Source organism: Phoxinus phoxinus, assembly GCF_949152265.1.
Source record: "Phoxinus phoxinus genome assembly, chromosome: 1".
NCBI classification, from domain to species: Eukaryota; Metazoa; Chordata; class Actinopteri; order Cypriniformes; family Leuciscidae; genus Phoxinus; species Phoxinus phoxinus.
Genome location: NC_136876.1, coordinates 14,828,666 through 14,853,094, shown reverse-complemented (window position 1 = coordinate 14,853,094; position 24,429 = coordinate 14,828,666). Strand labels below are relative to the sequence as shown.

Genomic DNA, 24,429 nt, shown 5'->3' with positions numbered 1-24,429 from the left:
TTCTGGGTGGTTGCTAGGCGGTTGCTAGGGTGTTTTGGGTGGTTGCTAGGGTGTTCTGGGTGGTTGCTAGGCGGTTGCTAGGGTGTTTTGGGTGGTTGCTAGGTGGTTGCTAGGGTGTTCTGGGTGGTTGCTAGGCAGTTGCTAGGTGGTTGCTAGGCGGTTGCTAGGGTGTTCTGGGTGGTTGCTAGGTGGTTGCTAGGCGGTTGCTAGGGTGTTCTGGGTGGTTGCTAGGTGGTTGCTAGGGTGTTCTGGGTGGTTGCTAGGCGGTTCTGGGCGGTTGCTAGGCGGTTGCTAGGGTGTTCTGGGTGGTTGCTAGGCAGTTGCTAGGGTGTTCTGGGTAGTTGCTATGGTGTTACTAGGTGGTTGGTAGTTGTCACAGATGGTTACTATGGTGTTTGTAGCATTTTCTTGGCATGTTTTAGCACTTAGCTAATCAAAATTAGCATGTAGCTATTCACTGCTAGCATGTGTAGCATGTAGCAAGTCCTGTTTGCTAGCATGAGTCAAAAGAGCCAACCCCCATCTCTATACGATGTTCTGATGCAGAGATATACGTCTTGCAAAACGGTTGCTAGGGTAATCTGTTTGGTTGCTAGGGAGTGGCTTGGCAGCTGCCAATCATGAAGCTCCAAAGTCAGTGTGAATGTATAAACCAACCCCCATCTCTATACGATGTTTTGATGCAGAGATATAGGTCTTGCAAAATGGTTGCTAGGGTACTCTGTTTTGTTGTTAGGGAGTGGCTCGGCAGCTGCCAATCATGAAACTCCAAAGGCTACTTGTCAGTATGAATGATATAAACCAACTCCCATGCCTCTGTGACATTCAGAATGCAAGATATCCCTGTCTGGGTTTTGGTTGCTAAGGTACTCGACAATGGTTGCTAGGGAGGGGCTAGGAAGTGTTGAGGTGATTCGGGATTGGCTGTTTGCTTCCCCGAGTCAAACGAGCCAACCCTCGTGTTTCTATGACACTTCTATCCAGAGATATCCATTTGATGTCTTTCAATGGAAGTCTATGGATTTTGTTGCTAAGGTGCTCTAAATGGTTGCTAGGGCGTGGCTTGATAGCTTCACAGTGATCCTGAGAGACTGATTGGTGGTCTGAGTAAAATGAGCCCGCCCCCTTGTCTCTATGACACTGTGATCCAGAGTTATGTTCAATACAAAATCGCTTACTATGGTGTAGGACGGCCCATTTCATGGGCCGTCCTACACCATAGTACGTGAATGGGGCAACTTTGGGCCGGTCTTGCCCCCCAGGGGTGCAACTTTTACCCCATTGTGTGGTATGTTGTTACAGAGCCTACCAGCCTCTTCAAATGTGATCCAGAGTTATGTTCAATAGAATATCGCTTACTATGGTGTAGGACAGCCCATTTCATGGGCTGTCCTACACCATAGTACTTCATTGGGGCAACTTTGGGCCCCTCCTGCCCCCCAGGGGTGCAACTTTTACCCCATTGTGTGGTATGTTGTTACAGAGCCTACCAGCCTCTTCAAATGTGATCCAGAGTTATGTTCAATAGAATATCGCTTACTATGGTGTAGGACAGCCCATTTCATGGGCTGTCCTACACCATAGTACTTCATTGGGGCAACTTTGGGCCCCTCCTGCCCCCCAGGGGTGCAACTTTTACCCCATTGTGTGGTATGTTCTTACAGAGCCTGCCAGTCTCTTTAAATGTGCCAAATTACACGTTTCTGCGACATCCTTGCTCTGAGCTATGAGTCTGTGAATTTTGGTTGCTAAGCTGCTCGACAATGGTTGCTAGGGCGTGGCTTGATAGCTTCACAATGATCCTGAGATGCTGATTGGTCTTCTGAGTAAAATGAGCCCGGCCCCTTGTCTCTATGACACTGTGATCCAGAGCTATGTTCAATACAAAATCCCTATGCAATTTACCATAGTAGGATAAACGCATGCATTACAAAACGCATGCATTACATGGGCCGTCCTTCACCATAGTAAGTCAATGGGAAACTTTGGGCCACTCCTGCCCCCCAGGGGTGCAACTTTTACCCCATTGTGAGGTATGTTCTTACAGAGCCTGCCAGCCTCTTCAAATGTGGTAAATTTTACATTTCTACGAAATCCTCGCTCTGAGCTATGACTCGTCAAAGTTTGACGCAATGTTAAGTCTATGGGATTTTTCGTCGACTTTTTTGCCCCTGGGGCAAACACCGCACCCCCGATCGCTTAGAAAAGATATAGCACACCTCTCCTCAATGAGCCAGTCGATTTGACGCCTCACTCAGGGGTCTGTGACAAACCGTGCGGGGCGAGTTACGCGCCGAACTTTTGTGTGGAAGAATAATAATAAATATAATAAGTATGAGCAATAACACTAATGTTGCTTTGCCTATAGGCAAGCACCATTAACTAGAACGTACATTTCCAGAAGAAAATGTGAATGGTGCTTGCAGTGGCAAAAAACACGACCCGGTTGCTAGGGTGTTCTGGGTGGTTGCTAGGCGGTTGCTAGGGTGTTTTGGGTGGTTGCTAGGGTGTTCTGGGTGGTTGCTAGGCGGTTGCTAGGGTGTTTTGGGTGGTTGCTAGGTGGTTGCTAGGGTGTTCTGGGTGGTTGCTAGGCAGTTGCTAGGTGGTTGCTAGGCGGTTGCTAGGGTGTTCTGGGTGGTTGCTAGGTGGTTGCTAGGCGGTTGCTAGGGTGTTCTGGGTGGTTGCTAGGTGGTTGCTAGGGTGTTCTGGGTGGTTGCTAGGCGGTTCTGGGCGGTTGCTAGGCGGTTGCTAGGGTGTTCTGGGTGGTTGCTAGGCAGTTGCTAGGGTGTTCTGGGTAGTTGCTATGGTGTTACTAGGTGGTTGGTAGTTGTCACAGATGGTTACTATGGTGTTTGTAGCATTTTCTTGGCATGTTTTAGCACTTAGCTAATCAAAATTAGCATGTAGCTATTCACTGCTAGCATGTGTAGCATGTAGCAAGTCCTGTTTGCTAGCATGAGTCAAAAGAGCCAACCCCCATCTCTATACGATGTTCTGATGCAGAGATATACGTCTTGCAAAACGGTTGCTAGGGTAATCTGTTTGGTTGCTAGGGAGTGGCTTGGCAGCTGCCAATCATGAAGCTCCAAAGTCAGTGTGAATGTATAAACCAACCCCCATCTCTATACGATGTTTTGATGCAGAGATATAGGTCTTGCAAAATGGTTGCTAGGGTACTCTGTTTTGTTGTTAGGGAGTGGCTCGGCAGCTGCCAATCATGAAACTCCAAAGGCTACTTGTCAGTATGAATGATATAAACCAACTCCCATGCCTCTGTGACATTCAGAATGCAAGATATCCCTGTCTGGGTTTTGGTTGCTAAGGTACTCGACAATGGTTGCTAGGGAGGGGCTAGGAAGTGTTGAGGTGATTCGGGATTGGCTGTTTGCTTCCCCGAGTCAAACGAGCCAACCCTCGTGTTTCTATGACACTTCTATCCAGAGATATCCATTTGATGTCTTTCAATGGAAGTCTATGGATTTTGTTGCTAAGGTGCTCTAAATGGTTGCTAGGGCGTGGCTTGATAGCTTCACAGTGATCCTGAGAGACTGATTGGTGGTCTGAGTAAAATGAGCCCGCCCCCTTGTCTCTATGACACTGTGATCCAGAGTTATGTTCAATACAAAATCGCTTACTATGGTGTAGGACGGCCCATTTCATGGGCCGTCCTACACCATAGTACGTGAATGGGGCAACTTTGGGCCGGTCTTGCCCCCCAGGGGTGCAACTTTTACCCCATTGTGTGGTATGTTGTTACAGAGCCTACCAGCCTCTTCAAATGTGATCCAGAGTTATGTTCAATAGAATATCGCTTACTATGGTGTAGGACAGCCCATTTCATGGGCTGTCCTACACCATAGTACTTCATTGGGGCAACTTTGGGCCCCTCCTGCCCCCCAGGGGTGCAACTTTTACCCCATTGTGTGGTATGTTGTTACAGAGCCTACCAGCCTCTTCAAATGTGATCCAGAGTTATGTTCAATAGAATATCGCTTACTATGGTGTAGGACAGCCCATTTCATGGGCTGTCCTACACCATAGTACTTCATTGGGGCAACTTTGGGCCCCTCCTGCCCCCCAGGGGTGCAACTTTTACCCCATTGTGTGGTATGTTCTTACAGAGCCTGCCAGTCTCTTTAAATGTGCCAAATTACACGTTTCTGCGACATCCTTGCTCTGAGCTATGAGTCTGTGAATTTTGGTTGCTAAGCTGCTCGACAATGGTTGCTAGGGCGTGGCTTGATAGCTTCACAATGATCCTGAGATGCTGATTGGTCTTCTGAGTAAAATGAGCCCGGCCCCTTGTCTCTATGACACTGTGATCCAGAGCTATGTTCAATACAAAATCCCTATGCAATTTACCATAGTAGGATAAACGCATGCATTACAAAACGCATGCATTACATGGGCCGTCCTTCACCATAGTAAGTCAATGGGAAACTTTGGGCCACTCCTGCCCCCCAGGGGTGCAACTTTTACCCCATTGTGAGGTATGTTCTTACAGAGCCTGCCAGCCTCTTCAAATGTGGTAAATTTTACATTTCTACGAAATCCTCGCTCTGAGCTATGACTCGTCAAAGTTTGACGCAATGTTAAGTCTATGGGATTTTTCGTCGACTTTTTTGCCCCTGGGGCAAACACCGCACCCCCGATCGCTTAGAAAAGATATAGCACACCTCTCCTCAATGAGCCAGTCGATTTGACGCCTCACTCAGGGGTCTGTGACAAACCGTGCGGGGCGAGTTACGCGCCGAACTTTTGTGTGGAAGAATAATAATAAATATAACTAGAACGTACATTTCCAGAAGAAAATGTGAATGGTGCTTGCAGTGGCAAAAAACACGACCCGGTTGCTAGGGTGTTCTGGGTGGTTGCTAGGCGGTTGCTAGGGTGTTTTGGGTGGTTGCTAGGGTGTTCTGGGTGGTTGCTAGGCGGTTGCTAGGGTGTTTTGGGTGGTTGCTAGGTGGTTGCTAGGGTGTTCTGGGTGGTTGCTAGGCAGTTGCTAGGTGGTTGCTAGGCGGTTGCTAGGGTGTTCTGGGTGGTTGCTAGGTGGTTGCTAGGCGGTTGCTAGGGTGTTCTGGGTGGTTGCTAGGTGGTTGCTAGGGTGTTCTGGGTGGTTGCTAGGCGGTTCTGGGCGGTTGCTAGGCGGTTGCTAGGGTGTTCTGGGTGGTTGCTAGGCAGTTGCTAGGGTGTTCTGGGTAGTTGCTATGGTGTTACTAGGTGGTTGGTAGTTGTCACAGATGGTTACTATGGTGTTTGTAGCATTTTCTTGGCATGTTTTAGCACTTAGCTAATCAAAATTAGCATGTAGCTATTCACTGCTAGCATGTGTAGCATGTAGCAAGTCCTGTTTGCTAGCATGAGTCAAAAGAGCCAACCCCCATCTCTATACGATGTTCTGATGCAGAGATATACGTCTTGCAAAACGGTTGCTAGGGTAATCTGTTTGGTTGCTAGGGAGTGGCTTGGCAGCTGCCAATCATGAAGCTCCAAAGTCAGTGTGAATGTATAAACCAACCCCCATCTCTATACGATGTTTTGATGCAGAGATATAGGTCTTGCAAAATGGTTGCTAGGGTACTCTGTTTTGTTGTTAGGGAGTGGCTCGGCAGCTGCCAATCATGAAACTCCAAAGGCTACTTGTCAGTATGAATGATATAAACCAACTCCCATGCCTCTGTGACATTCAGAATGCAAGATATCCCTGTCTGGGTTTTGGTTGCTAAGGTACTCGACAATGGTTGCTAGGGAGGGGCTAGGAAGTGTTGAGGTGATTCGGGATTGGCTGTTTGCTTCCCCGAGTCAAACGAGCCAACCCTCGTGTTTCTATGACACTTCTATCCAGAGATATCCATTTGATGTCTTTCAATGGAAGTCTATGGATTTTGTTGCTAAGGTGCTCTAAATGGTTGCTAGGGCGTGGCTTGATAGCTTCACAGTGATCCTGAGAGACTGATTGGTGGTCTGAGTAAAATGAGCCCGCCCCCTTGTCTCTATGACACTGTGATCCAGAGTTATGTTCAATACAAAATCGCTTACTATGGTGTAGGACGGCCCATTTCATGGGCCGTCCTACACCATAGTACGTGAATGGGGCAACTTTGGGCCGGTCTTGCCCCCCAGGGGTGCAACTTTTACCCCATTGTGTGGTATGTTGTTACAGAGCCTACCAGCCTCTTCAAATGTGATCCAGAGTTATGTTCAATAGAATATCGCTTACTATGGTGTAGGACAGCCCATTTCATGGGCTGTCCTACACCATAGTACTTCATTGGGGCAACTTTGGGCCCCTCCTGCCCCCCAGGGGTGCAACTTTTACCCCATTGTGTGGTATGTTGTTACAGAGCCTACCAGCCTCTTCAAATGTGATCCAGAGTTATGTTCAATAGAATATCGCTTACTATGGTGTAGGACAGCCCATTTCATGGGCTGTCCTACACCATAGTACTTCATTGGGGCAACTTTGGGCCCCTCCTGCCCCCCAGGGGTGCAACTTTTACCCCATTGTGTGGTATGTTCTTACAGAGCCTGCCAGTCTCTTTAAATGTGCCAAATTACACGTTTCTGCGACATCCTTGCTCTGAGCTATGAGTCTGTGAATTTTGGTTGCTAAGCTGCTCGACAATGGTTGCTAGGGCGTGGCTTGATAGCTTCACAATGATCCTGAGATGCTGATTGGTCTTCTGAGTAAAATGAGCCCGGCCCCTTGTCTCTATGACACTGTGATCCAGAGCTATGTTCAATACAAAATCCCTATGCAATTTACCATAGTAGGATAAACGCATGCATTACAAAACGCATGCATTACATGGGCCGTCCTTCACCATAGTAAGTCAATGGGAAACTTTGGGCCACTCCTGCCCCCCAGGGGTGCAACTTTTACCCCATTGTGAGGTATGTTCTTACAGAGCCTGCCAGCCTCTTCAAATGTGGTAAATTTTACATTTCTACGAAATCCTCGCTCTGAGCTATGACTCGTCAAAGTTTGACGCAATGTTAAGTCTATGGGATTTTTCGTCGACTTTTTTGCCCCTGGGGCAAACACCGCACCCCCGATCGCTTAGAAAAGATATAGCACACCTCTCCTCAATGAGCCAGTCGATTTGACGCCTCACTCAGGGGTCTGTGACAAACCGTGCGGGGCGAGTTACGCGCCGAACTTTTGTGTGGAAGAATAATAATAAATATAACTAGAACGTACATTTCCAGAAGAAAATGTGAATGGTGCTTGCAGTGGCAAAAAACACGACCCGGTTGCTAGGGTGTTCTTGGAGTTTGCTATGAAGATGCTAGGGTGTATTGGGTGGTTGCTAGGCGGTTGCTAGGGTGTTCTAGGTGGTTGCTAGGCGGTTGCTAGGTGGTTGCTAGGGTGTTCTGGGTGGTTGCTAGGCGGTTGCTAGGTGGTTGCTAGGGTGTTCTGGGTGGTTGCTAGGCGGTTGCTAGGTGGTTGCTAGGGTGTTCTGACTGGTTGCTAGGTGGTTGCTAGGGTGTTCTGGGTGGTTGGTAGGCGGTTGCTAGGCGGTTGCTAGGGTGTTCTGGGTGGTTGCTAGGTGGTTGCTAGGGTGTTCTGGGTGGTTGTTAGGCGGTTGCTAGGGTGTTCTGGGTGGTTGCTAGGCGGTTGCTAGGGTGTTCTGGGTGGTTGCTAGGTGGTTGCTAGGCGGTTGCTAGGGTGTTCTGGGTGGTTGCTAGGCGGTTGCTAGGTTGTTCTGGGTGGTTGCTAGGCGGTTGCTAGGTGGTTGCTAGGCGGTTGCTAGGGTGTTCTGGGTGGTTGCTAGGCAGTTGCTAGGGTATTCTGGGTAGTTGCTATGGTGTTACTAGGTGGTTGGTAGTTGTCACAGATGGTTACTATGGAGTTTGTAGCATTTTCTTGGCATGATTTAGCACTTAGCTAATCAAAATTAGCATGTAGCTATTCACTGCTAGCATGTGTAGCATGTAGCAAGTCCTGTTTGCTAGCATGAGTCAAAAGAGCCAACCCCCATCTCTATACGATGTTCTGATGCAGAGATATACACCTTGCAAAACGGTTGCTAGGGTAATCTGTTTGGTTGCTAGGGAGTGGCTTGGCAGCTGCCAATCATGAAGCTCCAAAGTCAGTGTGAATGTATAAACCAACCCCCATCTCTATACGATGTTTTGATGCAGAGATATAGGTCTTGCAAAATGGTTGCTAGGGTACTCTCTTTTGTTGCTAGGGAGTGGCTTGGCAGCGCCAATCATGAAACTCCAAAGGCTGCTTGTCAGTATGAATGATATAAACCAACTCCCACGTCTCTGTGACATTCAGAATGGAAGATATCCCTCTTTGGATTTTGGTTGCTAAGGTACTCGACAATGGTTGCTAGGGAGGGGCTAGGAAGTATTGAGGTGATTGGGGATTGGCTGTTTGCTGCCCCGAGTCAAACGAGCCCACCCTCATGTTTCTATGACACTTCTATCCTGAGATATCCCTTTGATGTCTTTCAATGGAAGTCTATGGAGCTTGTTGCTAAGGAACTCTAAATAGTTGCTAGGGCGTGGCTTGAAAGCTTCACAATGATCCTGAGAGACTGATTGGTCGTCTGAGTAAAATGAGCCCGCCCCCTTGTCTCTATGACACTGTGATCCAGAGTTATGTTCAATACAAATGCGGTTTCTATGGTGTAGGACAGCCCATTTCATGGGCTGTCCTACACCATAGTACTTCATTGGGGCAACTTTGGGCCGGTCCTGCCCCCCAGGGGTGCAACTTTTACCCCATTGTGTGGTATGTTGTTACAGAGCCTACCAGCCTCTTCAAATGTGATCCAGAGTTATGTTCAATAGAATATCGCTTACTATGGTGTAGGACAGCCCATTTCATGGGCTGTCCTACACCATAGTACTTCATTGAGGCAACTTTGGGCCCCTCCTGCCCCCCAGGGGTGCAACTTTTACCCCATTGAGTGGTATGTTCTTACAGAGCCTATCAGCCTCTTCAAATGTGCCAAATTACACGTTTCTGCGACATCCTTGCTCTGAGCTATGAGTCTGTGAATTTTGGTTGCTAAGGTGCTCGACAATGGTTGCTAGGGAGGGGCTAGGAAGTGTTGATGTGATTCATGATTGGCTGTTTGCTGCCCCGAGTCAAACGAGACCACCCTCATGTTTCTATGACTCTTCTATCTAGAGATATCCCTTTGATCTCTTTCAATGGAAGTCTATGGAACTTGTTGCTAAGGTGCTCTAAATGGTTGCTAGGGGCGTGGCCTGATAGCTTCACAATGATCCGGAGAGACTGATTGGTCGTCTGAGTAAAATGAGCCCGCCCCCTTGTCTCTATGACACTGTGATCCAGAGTTATGTTCAATACAAAATCGCTTACTATGGTGTAGGACGGCCCATTTCATGGGCCGTCCTATGCCATAGACAATGAATGGGAAAACTTTGGGCCGCTCCTGCCCCCCAGGGGTGCAACTTTTACCCCATTGTGAGGTATATTCTTAAAGAGCCTGCCAGCCTCTACAAATGTCGTAAATTTCACATTTCTACGAAATCCTCGCTCTGAGCTATGAGGCGTTTTACGTTTTTTTCAATGTAAGTCTATGCGTTTTTTTTCGCTGCTATTTCGCCCGGCGGGCGAACATCGTACGCCCGATCGCTTATAAAAGTCATAGCACACCATTCCCAAATAGGACGCACGTTTTGACACCTCATTCATGGGTCTGTGACAAAAACTGCGGGAGGAGTAGCGAGACGAAAAAAAAGTGGAAGAAGAAGAAGAAGAATAATAAGTATGAGCAATAACAATAATGATGCCTTGCTAAAGCAAGCACCATTAACTAGAACGTACATTTCCAGAAGAAAATGTGAATGGTGCTTGCAGTGGCAAAAAACACGACCCGGTTGCTAGGGTGTTCTTGGAGTTTGCTATGAAGATGCTAGGGTGTATTGGGTGGTTGCTAGGCGGTTGCTAGGGTGTTCTAGGTGGTTGCTAGGCGGTTGCTAGGTGGTTGCTAGGGTGTTCTGGGTGGTTGCTAGGCGGTTGCTAGGTGGTTGCTAGGGTGTTCTGGGTGGTTGCTAGGCGGTTGCTAGGTGGTTGCTAGGGTGTTCTGACTGGTTGCTAGGTGGTTGCTAGGGTGTTCTGGGTGGTTGGTAGGCGGTTGCTAGGCGGTTGCTAGGGTGTTCTGGGTGGTTGCTAGGTGGTTGCTAGGGTGTTCTGGGTGGTTGTTAGGCGGTTGCTAGGGTGTTCTGGGTGGTTGCTAGGCGGTTGCTAGGGTGTTCTGGGTGGTTGCTAGGTGGTTGCTAGGCGGTTGCTAGGGTGTTCTGGGTGGTTGCTAGGCGGTTGCTAGGTTGTTCTGGGTGGTTGCTAGGCGGTTGCTAGGTGGTTGCTAGGCGGTTGCTAGGGTGTTCTGGGTGGTTGCTAGGCAGTTGCTAGGGTATTCTGGGTAGTTGCTATGGTGTTACTAGGTGGTTGGTAGTTGTCACAGATGGTTACTATGGAGTTTGTAGCATTTTCTTGGCATGATTTAGCACTTAGCTAATCAAAATTAGCATGTAGCTATTCACTGCTAGCATGTGTAGCATGTAGCAAGTCCTGTTTGCTAGCATGAGTCAAAAGAGCCAACCCCCATCTCTATACGATGTTCTGATGCAGAGATATACACCTTGCAAAACGGTTGCTAGGGTAATCTGTTTGGTTGCTAGGGAGTGGCTTGGCAGCTGCCAATCATGAAGCTCCAAAGTCAGTGTGAATGTATAAACCAACCCCCATCTCTATACGATGTTTTGATGCAGAGATATAGGTCTTGCAAAATGGTTGCTAGGGTACTCTCTTTTGTTGCTAGGGAGTGGCTTGGCAGCGCCAATCATGAAACTCCAAAGGCTGCTTGTCAGTATGAATGATATAAACCAACTCCCACGTCTCTGTGACATTCAGAATGGAAGATATCCCTCTTTGGATTTTGGTTGCTAAGGTACTCGACAATGGTTGCTAGGGAGGGGCTAGGAAGTATTGAGGTGATTGGGGATTGGCTGTTTGCTGCCCCGAGTCAAACGAGCCCACCCTCATGTTTCTATGACACTTCTATCCTGAGATATCCCTTTGATGTCTTTCAATGGAAGTCTATGGAGCTTGTTGCTAAGGAACTCTAAATAGTTGCTAGGGCGTGGCTTGAAAGCTTCACAATGATCCTGAGAGACTGATTGGTCGTCTGAGTAAAATGAGCCCGCCCCCTTGTCTCTATGACACTGTGATCCAGAGTTATGTTCAATACAAATGCGGTTTCTATGGTGTAGGACAGCCCATTTCATGGGCTGTCCTACACCATAGTACTTCATTGGGGCAACTTTGGGCCGGTCCTGCCCCCCAGGGGTGCAACTTTTACCCCATTGTGTGGTATGTTGTTACAGAGCCTACCAGCCTCTTCAAATGTGATCCAGAGTTATGTTCAATAGAATATCGCTTACTATGGTGTAGGACAGCCCATTTCATGGGCTGTCCTACACCATAGTACTTCATTGAGGCAACTTTGGGCCCCTCCTGCCCCCCAGGGGTGCAACTTTTACCCCATTGAGTGGTATGTTCTTACAGAGCCTATCAGCCTCTTCAAATGTGCCAAATTACACGTTTCTGCGACATCCTTGCTCTGAGCTATGAGTCTGTGAATTTTGGTTGCTAAGGTGCTCGACAATGGTTGCTAGGGAGGGGCTAGGAAGTGTTGATGTGATTCATGATTGGCTGTTTGCTGCCCCGAGTCAAACGAGACCACCCTCATGTTTCTATGACTCTTCTATCTAGAGATATCCCTTTGATCTCTTTCAATGGAAGTCTATGGAACTTGTTGCTAAGGTGCTCTAAATGGTTGCTAGGGGCGTGGCCTGATAGCTTCACAATGATCCGGAGAGACTGATTGGTCGTCTGAGTAAAATGAGCCCGCCCCCTTGTCTCTATGACACTGTGATCCAGAGTTATGTTCAATACAAAATCGCTTACTATGGTGTAGGACGGCCCATTTCATGGGCCGTCCTATGCCATAGACAATGAATGGGAAAACTTTGGGCCGCTCCTGCCCCCCAGGGGTGCAACTTTTACCCCATTGTGAGGTATATTCTTAAAGAGCCTGCCAGCCTCTACAAATGTCGTAAATTTCACATTTCTACGAAATCCTCGCTCTGAGCTATGAGGCGTTTTACGTTTTTTTCAATGTAAGTCTATGCGTTTTTTTTCGCTGCTATTTCGCCCGGCGGGCGAACATCGTACGCCCGATCGCTTATAAAAGTCATAGCACACCATTCCCAAATAGGACGCACGTTTTGACACCTCATTCATGGGTCTGTGACAAAAACTGCGGGAGGAGTAGCGAGACGAAAAAAAAGTGGAAGAAGAAGAAGAAGAATAATAAGTATGAGCAATAACAATAATGATGCCTTGCTAAAGCAAGCACCATTAATAAGTATGAGCAATAACACTAATGTTGCTTTGCCTATAGGCAAGCACCATTAATAAGTATGAGCAATAACAATACTGTTGCCTTGCTAAAGCAAGCACCAGTAATAAGTATGAGCAATAACAATACTGTTGCCTTGCTAAAGCAAGCACCAGTAATTATTACTCTTTGAGTCGTTTGCTAGTATGCTATTCCAAATCTATATTGTACATACAAAGACAACACAAAAAATTGTTTAATAAAAATGTCAATCTAATTACAATATAAGTTACAACAGTTATTCAATTCTATTCAATTCGAAATATTCAATTGTACTGTGTATTTTCAGACTGTACTTTTAGCAACATGCAAAGAGCAAACTTCTGAAATCAGTTGGGTTTTCACGTACTACTTGTGACACAAAGAGTTGCTGCATACTGTCAAGTATGATGCTGCCTTTAAACAGCAAGGTACTGTAGCTCACTGATGTTGGCAACCCAAAATGTAGGCTAGTAACAGTTACTCACCTGGTTACTGATCCACATCCTACCCCTACTTCAGCTGTAGTCGGAGAACAGAACGAAATCTGAAACGTTTCTGCAAAAAACACCTTTACCATGGAAACATTTTTGGCTAAAACGTTTCAAATTCCATTCTGTTCCAGTCTGGGCAGGTTGGGACAGGAATGTCACTGAAATTATCTTTTGACCTTATTGTGGTGATTACACACACACACACAAAAAAACATTATTTAAAAAAAAAAATTGCATCCGATGGGAGTTACTCTGCTATCAGATGACACCCTCTGGAAAAACACAATTTAAACTCTGCAAATGCTTTGAGTCAATTTATTATATATATATGATGTGCATGGACAAATAAATAATGATGTGCATGGACAAATAATTTATAATAAAGGCTGAATATTCCAAACAAAATAGTTGTTAAAGGGGTCATATGATGGTTCTAAAAATAACATTATAATGTGTATTTGGTTTAATGTAATGTGTTTAAGAGATTTTAGGTAAAAAAAAAAAAATATATATATATTTTACGCATACTGTACATTATTGTTGCTCCCATGCCCCGCCTTTCTGAAACGAGTCGATTTTAAAAAGCTCAACGTTCTGAAAAGTGTGGTGTGCTCCTAATGGCCAGTGATCCAGTGCATTGTGATTGGTCCAAAAACCTTAAGCGTGTGACGGAAATGTCACACCCCTTACCATATTTGAAACATCAGCTCCCAAAGCAATAATGACATGTGATAACGTTGGTTCAACTTCTACCTTATAAATTCAAGTCCGAATCTGGTCCCGAAAATGCAGATGTCCAAGCTGATCGATCAACTTTGCCAGTGCGACTGGACCAGAACCTGTCAGATTGGTAAGGTTTTATTTAATTGGGGACATAATTACTGATTATAATGACTTATACTGTCTTTTTACGCATCAGAAGTGAACAAGATGGATTAATGCTACTACTCTTATCCTATGTGCTATTGTTTAATAAATCCTGACAGATACCACACTATCCCAATTTCATGTTGATTTTAGAATGGTGATTTAATGACTAACACTTTTGCAGAGGTTTCAGACTTTAATAACACTGTGTACATTCATGGTAACCATGCTACTACAGGTTCAGTATCATTATTTAACTTCACGCTAAGTAGAAAATGTTGTGGTTATTAATAACAGCAGTTAAGACGGTTCATGAAGAGGTACAGAAAAATTAGAGTGACACATGCCCGAAGCATTTCATCCGCACACCCCATTCACTGCTGGACGTTCAGGATGGTCTGTCAGTGAAATGAGCTTCCGCAACATGGCACAGGACAGAAACAATTAGAGAGGATTCTGCTATTACAATCCTTATCTGAATGCTATGGTTTTGATGATGTGCATGCAAGGGCCAAAAGACTGAATCAGTGTGAAATTAGTTCTCTTAGAAATCTGGTCTTGCATCCTAAGTGAGCTGCAGTGCAAAATAATAATAATAATTTCCTAATCAGTATTTTAGACTTTCATTAAAAAATATCCAAACATCCTTAAAACAAGATGAATTTACTTGAATTGTTAAAATGTATTTTCTATTGGAAGGTAAGTTAATATACATATATAATGTTTGCCTGTGACAACCAGTTTGCCCATGTGTTTCATTGAGTTAATCCCTGTCACCTGTTGTCTTGCTAATTAGTCATTATGAGTTAATTTGTCCCAGCTGTGTCTCGTTTTCCTGTTCTGACCTGTTCTGTGTATTTAAGCCCTGTGTTTCAGTCTGTTCCTTGTCTGTCGTCGCGTTATGTTTGGTTGTTGTGTTCGGTTCTTCTGTTCTTGTTTCCTCTGTTCTTGTTTCCTCTGTTCTTGTTTCCTCTGTTCTTGTTTCTTCTTCTGTTCTTGTTTCTTCTTCTGTTCTTGTTTCTTCTGTTCTTGTTTCTTCTGTTCTTGTTTCTTCTGTTCTTGTTTCTTGTGATCCAGTTTAAGAGCGTGAGAGTTTGTTTAAATTAAAGCTGCTGCAAGTAGATTCTGCATCCTTCCCTGCTTAAACCTGCATTGTTACAGACCATAAACAAAGTATGGGCGTTTTCCGATTCCATCAAAACCCAACTGATCATCTGATAATCTGTTTCAAGGATGGCCGCTCGTTCGGAATATATGTGAAGGAGTTCCTAGAGATTTCACACCAGGTCAACTGGCCAGATGACCTCCTAAAGAACGTGTTCGGGCTTGGACTAGACGATCCTCTGCACCAGTCAGCTTCAGCCACAAAACCAGGTTAATTTGCACAATTAACCTGGATCATGTGCTGTTGTTGAACGGTTCAGCCTTCACCGTGGTTGAGGCTGATGATTACATCGCTACTTAACCACCATCGCCAGCCTTCTTCCTTGCCACACCACCTGAATGTCTTTACGTCATACCTGCCGAGCCAGATACTGTCAGCCGTCAGCCGCGCATGAGAATTCGCCGTCGGTTCCTGAGCCTGCATCAGCCTACAAGCCAGCTCTAGGGTCTCATCCCACCGAGTCCACCCTTCCAGGGTCTTGTCCCTCCGAAACCACCCTTCCGGGAACTCGTCTCGCTGAGTCCACCTTTCCAGGGTCGCGTCCCGCCGAGACCAGCCTTCCAGGGTCTCATCCCGTCGAGACCACCCTTCTAGGGTCTCGTCCCATCGACCTGCATTGTTACAGATGTGGTGTTGATGACTGACACTAGGGGTCGCACTCGGGAGCCCCAAACACCTCTGACACTTTGAGTGAAAGGCCAATGAGAATTGGTGATTGGAATTTGCATGTCACTACCATGGACATCCGGATATAAAAGGGAGACGGCGTGCATCACTTGTCACTTGAGCCAAACGATTGTCACCTCTACACAAACTCATTTCATTCACCTCTGGAAAAAGAGTGTTGCATTTCAAAAGATTGAAGTGATGTGAAAGCCAATTATGGTAACCCATACTCGAAATTTGTCCTCTGCATTTAATCCATCCAAGTTAATGCACACACATTAGGAGCACTAAAGACATACACTGCAAACTGTGGACACACTGCCGAAGCACACGGGGAGCCACAGTGGGTGCCTTGCTCAAGGGAACCTCAGTCGTGGCTATTGAGGGTGGAGAAAGCACTGTTCATTCACTCCCCCACCTACATTTTCACTTCTGGTATTGAGCATCGAACCTGCAACCTGACTCTAACCATTAGGCCACAACTGCCCACAAATTTTCCCACAATATCATAATCCCGGTACTTCTGTGATGCACACGGACAAGGTGTGTCCGTTTGTCCCTTGTATTGCATGTTCTGCCTGGTAGAGTTCTCGAATTACTTTGAATTTGTGTCACATGGTGCACCTGATTTCTCACTCTGCACTCGATAGCACCATCAGAGGGTGGGCTTATTGCCTTCCAACGCTAAGGACTCGGCTGGACTCCCACCCTAGGGTGTGGTAGCTCAGTCTGAGTCTTATGCAGAGTTGGCAGCCATACTTGCCCTGGCCATCGAAAACCAAAACTAGCTGGAGAGGGATCCTCCATCCTGTCCCGAGCGTTAGTGGCTGGATGATTGGTATATTGGCTTGGAACGTGACTCCAAGCCACGCCCAGCCCCACTGCCTTTCTTTCGGGAAATGTATGAAGAACTGACAAAGTCATGGAGGGCATATTTCACTGCCCAGTCCTACTTCACAAGCTCTAGTTCTGAACCGGGATTGATGCAGGAACTCTACTTGGCAACCAACTTTACTCTCGTCCAGAGGTCTTGCTCCTTGCGACAGCCCCTCTCTGGTGTATCCCCCTGATGAAGGACCTTCTTTGTCAGGGATGGGGCAAAATCTGGCACCTACGCTCAGACCTCTGGAACCTCCATATCTGGCCTCTTGACAGGATGCGGAAGACTTGAGTGGGCTATCACTAGCAGTTATAGACACCATCACTCAGGCTAGAGCCCCCTCTACGAGACGGGGCTATGCCTTGAAGGAGTATGTTCCCCAAAGCGAAGACCCACAGAGATGCGCAGTCAGGTCATTGCTGTCTTTCCTTCAGAAGAGTGCAAATTCCCACTACCCTTTTAGGGACCAAGGGGTGAGCTTTTAAGCACTGCCTCGGGATGAGGCAGACTCAGCTTTGTCATTGCTGTGTCCAGTATGCACCCTGCGTGTTTAATTGGACCACACGCAGAAAAGCTCTAAAAGCTACAAAAGCTCTAAGCAGTTCTTTGTCTGTTTTAGTGGACAGCAAAAAGGGAAGTCTGCCTCCAAACACAGGATGACCCATTGGATTGTGGATGACATTGCCTTGGCATACCAGGCCCAAGGCGTGCTGTGCCCGTTAAGAGTGCATGCACACTCCACAAGAAGTTTTGCATCCTCCTGGGCTCCAGCAAACAGCGTCTCTTTAACAGTCATCTGTATAGCGCCAGGCTGAGCGACACCCTAAACCCTTCATGAGATTTTATAATTTGTGGTTGAGCCATTTTCTTCCCATGAGCTATTGAGTATGAAGAGGTAAGTTATGGACAATGGGCTGGGTGTACTGCTTGCACGCAGCACCTGTCCCCTCCCTGTGGACATAATGTGTGCTTTTTTTTCCATGTGACTTCCCGGGACTGGCGAACACTGGAAGTGAGGTTTTTTTCTTTTTTTTCTCAGCAGCCGAACCTGGTGGTGGAATACGACGCCAGATCCAGTACTCTTTACTACTGCCCTTTTTCTGGTCAGTCCGTATACTTGGTGCTAGGTGTTCCATACGTAGTGGTTCCCTGATGGTAAACCCATATGATGTATTCTCCACAATACTCTTTCCCTAATGGTAAACCTATGTCTTCCCCTAGGCTCCATCCCTGCCGCCAGTTGCTGCGTTTCTAGTAGTTCCTCTCTTTTCAGGTCGGATCTACCACAGGGACCTTTTTTCATGTGTGGTACTTCCTGGTTGGTAATTCCATGTGATATATTCTCCACATATTAACCTCTCCTATGGCATGATGTGTTTTCCGTAGTGAGAGAGCACTTCCCCAGCACTAATTCTGGTCTGCATAGCTGTGAGCTTCTATTTTTTAAACAGAAAGAAAGAAAAGGTCAAAAAGATCAGCTGAAGCGACCTATTCCCATGGTAAACGCTGTCCTCTCTGTCCCCATGTGGTACAAAGGACTACACGGCTTATGTGGGGCGTTGGGTAGGTTATTATGTTGCGAGTGCCCTTGTTACCAGATATCTGCACCGGCAAAACCTTGTAACACGGTTTAGCTATTCCGGTTACTATTGTAAACTCTGTTCCCTGATGGAAGGAACAAAGCGTGGTGTCCCTCCTGCCACAACGCTGAACTGTCTGCTGAAATGGCCAGAGTCACTGTCTTGGCTCTTCAGCATAAACCTGAATGAGTGATGCATCTACCTTTTATACCCATATGCTCGTGGAGTTACTAAAGAGGCTCTCCAGTGTGTTCATGTTTTTACTCGCAGACGTCTGACCCTGATGGACTCAACATAGGAAATGAACCAGAGAAAATTTCCACATCAAGGAAGGCAGAGCCTCATAGCCATACCTACCTATAATGTGAAGTTGTTTACCAGCCAGAGTGAACTTTTCCATAAAGTTCGCTTTGGCAAGCTGTTTCGAACTCCAGAAACAAACACCAAATGAACTTCGTTTTGGCCTGATTTTGTTTGAGATGACATCACAGCAGTTCATTCTTCGATTTCACTCAACATACTGTATATTAGGGCCTTTAGAATCACAACATTTGCTGCAAAACCCCTGAGTCCTGACCGATTGGAAAAGGAGGAAAAACAGTTTTCTGTGTCATCTTTTACTTTACTTTAATCTTCCAGGTGATTTTATATTTGGAGAAAACCAAAGCCCAAAGTCTTAAACCCACAAACTATGTTGCAACTCCTGAGGGATGGGCAGTTTTTTTCACTAAACTAAAGTTGCATGCACCATTTTCTAAATGTAAATTATTTCACTGAGTTTAGATAAAATATGTTCATTTAAATTCTGCAATTGTTCCATTATACTTACTGGCCATTACATACAAAGCTCTCCTCCATACTAAAGCATCCAATAGATCACAGAAATGCATTATGTGCACTACACTCTACCCAAAATCAAATTTTTTGTCATTTTTGCAGAAATCCATCAGAATGATTAGTTCGGCAGTGTGAGACCCAATCAAAACTCTTCCAGAGAGAGGAGGACAAAAGTTGAACCCAGACACACAGACAGATAATTACTGTATGGACAGTTGGTCATCCTTGCAGTACCGTATATTAATTAACCAAACCAATTGGCTATGGATCTCAAGGTTATGTATAATTATGTAAAATGTACACTGAAAAAAGTGAAACAAGCATGCTATTTATTTAAAGTGTATTTTTATATTGGTCTAATTGAAAAAATATGGTTTCTGGTTTATTGAGGAAAACACATTTTTTAGATCTTCTGACATATAAGAGGTCATTAATACAAAATAGTCTGTACGTTTCAGAACTCAAAAATAAATGAAAGACAGCCTCTGCAGAGGAAAATCAACGTCTACTTCTATATCATTGCCTCTTTATCCTCGCCCACCGATTCGTGCACGTAATGTACTGTATAGTAAAAACGAGAGAGACGCAAACACAGGATTACTCCAGCAATTACGCTGTATTTTTATTTTTTTTTCACTTTGCAACAAACAGGCTTAGTGCAATATATACTTGTTAGTGCAATATTTAAATTTGACTACAAATTAATAATTTGTGTACTGTATGTAATATTGTTTGTGTTTGTTATATAATTTTTTCGGCTCCAAGGGAAGCACTTCCTAATTTCGTTGTACGTGAGAATAATGACCATAAAGACGTTCTATTCTATTCTATTCTATTCTATTCTATTCTATTCTATTCTATTCTATTCTATTCTATTCTATTCTATTCTATTCTACAGAATAATAGAGATGCCTCTGATGATTACAAGACATTTTGAAGTGCCAAGTTGTAGAAAAACTAAGTATTTGCATTGCCGTCCTTGTGATCCTATTAAGAAAGCATGAATGAACTTCAGTAAGCAAGAAACTTCAGTAAGACACTGTTTGTTTGCCTAATTTTACTGTGGATTCGTTTTTAAACGAGACACCGTTCGGCACAGGCTTTTCAGAGAACCTGAAAATAAAGATGATATTGGATCCGACAGTAACGGCACAACACTCAAGTGTGTGTAACAGTGTTTTTTACCATGTGTCACTATTGCTTTGTCTGATACAGATTGTTTGATATGTACTTGAGTATTTACTTTAGCACCGCAATCAAAATGTGAATAGTTGTGATTTGCTGTTCCTTCCTTTGCTTCGGTATTTATGGGTTTAATGTGAGGGGTTCCCAGATACGGAAGAAAGCACATGGACAATGCTGCTTTTGTTATTGTTTTGATCTAAGCCAATTACTGCAATCCTGAATAAAAGCGAGATCTTCTGTTTTGTCATTAACAAACGACAGTACATTCATTCATAATATCGTTTACACAAAACACCACAGTGTATCTTGTTACCTATAACTGTGGTAACTCTACTTGAACTGTATTTGCCACAACCTAGACTTATGAAGCATATGTAATATGCATAAATGTTTCACATTGTTGGAAAATCTTTTAACTAACAAAACATTTTTCAATATTGAACGTTTTCAAAACAATTGTAATGGTGGGGACGTTGAAAATTATTTTAATATGCAAAACTGTTACCCAATCATAGCAGTGGGTGTTACTTCCAAGTCTTGAATGGGGAGTGTTTGAAAGAAAGGGTCAACATTAAGATAGAAAAGAGCTTATTACTTCTAAATTAGGATATTTTTGAAGTAAAACTATAAATGGACCTCAGAGAACAACATTATATTAAAATATATATATATATTAGAGGGCAGGAACAACTTGTCACTCACGAGATTGACCAATAGCAAACCACAACCATTAAACCATCTAATCAGTTCCCAAAATCCCACAAAATCAAGTCCTGCAGTAAATGTATTCTTGTTCAAGAAGCTGTTTCGATAAAAAGACAATCGTAACTTCAGTTAAGTTGACTTTAAGGTTTGATCCACAATTCTGGCAAGAACTGCCTGACCATGAAGCAGCAAGTCACAGCTCCATTTTGTTTTCACACGGTGTTAAAGCAACTTTAAAATCAGGCAGTGGGTCAGGAAAAAGTACACCACAGGGCACTTTTTGAATTCATTCCCCACACTGTTGCCTCAGACACCACTAACACTGAGTGACAGATTCAACACCTGAGACCTTGCCTCACGCACACGCTGCAATGCTCTTAGTAGGAGTTTGTTGCGGATGGGGAATATTGCCTAGGAATACTTGAGTCCTATTAGGCTAATCTCACTTAACAAGACTGAGTAAAAATTGACAAAGGGTTATCTTCAAGCCTACCTAAAGCTGCAACTTTAGCCAACTCTTATATCACATCTTAAGCCAATTTCTGCCAACAATGGCTAAAAAAAGTGACTGGGGCACAGATGCACTTTTAGAAAATTATATGAGGTTAAAAGCGGTTGTGAAAATTGCGAAATAATGACTAGTGGCACAGAGGCGGAAGGTAATGAGATACTGTATAAAGACAAAAAACGCCATTAGCAGAATGTGAGCTGTATGCATGCAGCCTCTGGGCTTTCTTTCCACCTCAGCTGCTCTTACAAGCTGCAGCGTATACATCTCTCTTTTGATGCGTTTAAATACATAAATATATATTCTAGTTTGTTGGGTAACATGAATGACAGAATCTAATTATTTTACTAGTACTAGCTATTCAAGCAAATGTCACACTAGTTATGAAATATTAATTTATGACTGGTTGATATAATTTAGTAACAAGCATTTGATCAGTTTCCAATAATGTAAATGTAGGTTATGTATATGCCATATATAACTGCAAACACTCAGACATATTACATGATATAGTCTCCCTTGTTATAAGTCTAGTATACATTTACATTTTTGCTATACTAATGTCTTTAGTCATCAGTGTCATTCATATTTTTTGTGGAAAACATATTTTCAGGATTCTTTAATAAAAAGAATGTTAGAAAGTTCAAAAGAACAGCATTTATTTGAACTAGAAATATTTTACAATTTAAAGTACTGTCAGTACTTTGCTGAATAAAAGTATGAATTTATTAAAATTAAAACTGAACGGTAGTGTATAATAGGCTAGTAATAGTTCATTTTAAGTAATAACAATAACTAAGTAATAATTGTCACTGTGTGTTTAAATTCACTACCGAATTTAATTACAGAGGAAACTGCAAATGTCTCTTAACAAACAAAGCAGCAACGCATTGAGCATTCACTCATCATTTACAAGTGCCACACAACAACCATTGACTATTTGTATTTAAGGGCTCACTTTAATCCTGGCATTTTGCAAAATGGAAACATTGACTGTCATGAACGAGAAAACAAACCTCTCTGACTAAAGAGCACAATGCAGGGCTGCTCTCGTGCCCCTCTGAAGAGCGCAGTGAGAGTTTGGTGGACACATGGGCTGTATTTACAGCAATGCCATTGTTGTGTGGTCTCGGCTAAGTGTCCCAAATCTGTGTGGATCCATCAGTGAAACATTTAATAGAACAGTGATGGTCAAACAGACTGAGATCTGATATATATACACGGACGAATATGCAATAAGCTTTAAAGGTGCACTGATACACCTTTCCCAGTGAAATGAGGCTGGTGAATTTGACGTTTCCATTGACTTTACAGCCAAACGATGACATGACTATGTTACTACATACAATAATATGCCCACAAACACATCACTTAACAACTTTTTTATTTTTAAGTCAACATAAAAACTAATTTAGTTATAATTTCTGAGTGAAAGACATACAGTGTTTTGCATTATGCACAATAAGACCAGAATCACACATTAAGAAACTAAGAAAAAAGCAAATACCGGTAAATGCATAAATAAAAAGCTTTGTTAAAAAAAACAATTTTGGTATTTTACACTTAAAGCCCTGTTTTCAGATCGTTTCTGATATAATAGAACGGTTAAGATTGAAAGTTGGACACATGCTGCTGTCCCGAGAATTTTCGGTTTCTGTGGTAGCATTCAATAAGTAGGCCTATATGTAAGCAATACGGTGCGAGAGGCTGTGCTGTATGGTGAATAAGTCAGGGCTGAAGGTGATATTCATCATACAGCACTAGCCTCAAGTACCTTTATTGCTTTTATAAAATGATTACCACACAATACAAACATTAAAGCAAAAACATTTATAAACGCTACTTTCATTAAGTAAAATCACTAAATACCTTCCTTGTGCTGGATTTTTCTTGAAGTAAGAACAAACATATGTGTATGTTTATGTTACTAAGGGTGGTTGCTAAGGGTGTTACGCAGTGATACACAGAACCGTTGGGTGAAGCGGTCATAGCCATTAAACTGGGGTAAGAGAACAAGTGCAGTTCCTCTTCCCCACTGGGACGTGACAGTTAGGAGCCCATGATCTGATTAGCAGTTCACTGAGGCTTCAGAGATACCAGTGTCATGAACCAGCATGTTGGCGAGGTTATATGCCAATGAGGAACGCGGTAGGAAACGTCTGAGAGTGCCAGCGCTGCACACCCCTGTCACATCACACCTCAAATGCTGTCACTTGATGGAGGTTCAGATTAATGTCACTGCTTCTGTGCCTGCGTCAGCAGCGATACTCACTGACTACCGCTGACTCCATCTGCAACTCTACCACACCATTTCCATCAACACCATGTCTGATATGCCACAGATGAGACTCAGTGGTTCTGTTTCAAAACCAACTGAGCTGACTTACTGTCTGTTGTCTACATAGGCAGCATCCTACATCCAGTAAATGGTTGGAAGCAACTCTTTGTGTCACAAAAATATCACTTTATTTCACATAGATAGTCAATTTTAATAAGAATTAACTATTTTTATTACCATTATTTATACGTTTTTCTCACTTCAAATTTAAAATTTTCTCACTTCATCCACCATATTGGATAAATATTATATATGATGTATGATGAATAAAAATATGATACAAATTATATTCTGTTTAATGTTGTTGCGGAGCTGCGTATGTCTGATTTCATTGGATCTTAATGCAGCTTTCGACACAAGTGATTATGCCGTTCCTTCAGACAAACTTAAACAGGACATTGGTATTCATGGTGTTGCCCTAAAGTGGTTAATTTCATATTTACATGACAAAACATTCTCTTTGAGAGCATGAGTTTTACATCCTTGCACCTTTTAAAGGTGGTGTCCCACAAGGTTCTATACTGGGACCATGTTTATTTGCTTTATTTAATATACGCCTCAGTTAAATTTTTCAAAAACAGAGCATCTTGTATCACTGCTATGTAAATGATACCACAATATACCTTTCTGTGAAGTCAGGGGATGATGCCACTTTAAATTATCTTTATGATTGTCTGTTAAAACCTTTGGCCAAAAGAAGTGATCTTACATTTGGAACAACCTTTTGCTTCCGCAGTGTGTTTATGATGCATAAATGCGTCCTATGTAGGCAGCACACT

The 24,429-nt window shown here is 43.9% G+C and overlaps 1 protein-coding gene across 3 annotated transcripts in view; it reads right to left on the bottom strand.

Moving 5' to 3' along the window:
• gcgra (glucagon receptor a) overlaps positions 1-24,429 on the bottom strand; it is a 101,264-nt gene that overhangs the window by 41,864 nt on the left and 34,971 nt on the right. Inside the window, exon 1 of one of the 3 annotated variants that reach the window (XM_079623428.1) lies at positions 12,914-12,957. The exons of the other annotated variants lie outside the window; for them this stretch is intronic. The gene's annotated coding sequence lies outside the window, so the exon portion shown is untranslated. Of the gene's footprint in view, positions 1-12,913; positions 12,958-24,429 lie in introns of those variants that run through there. 3 annotated transcript variants of the gene reach the window in all.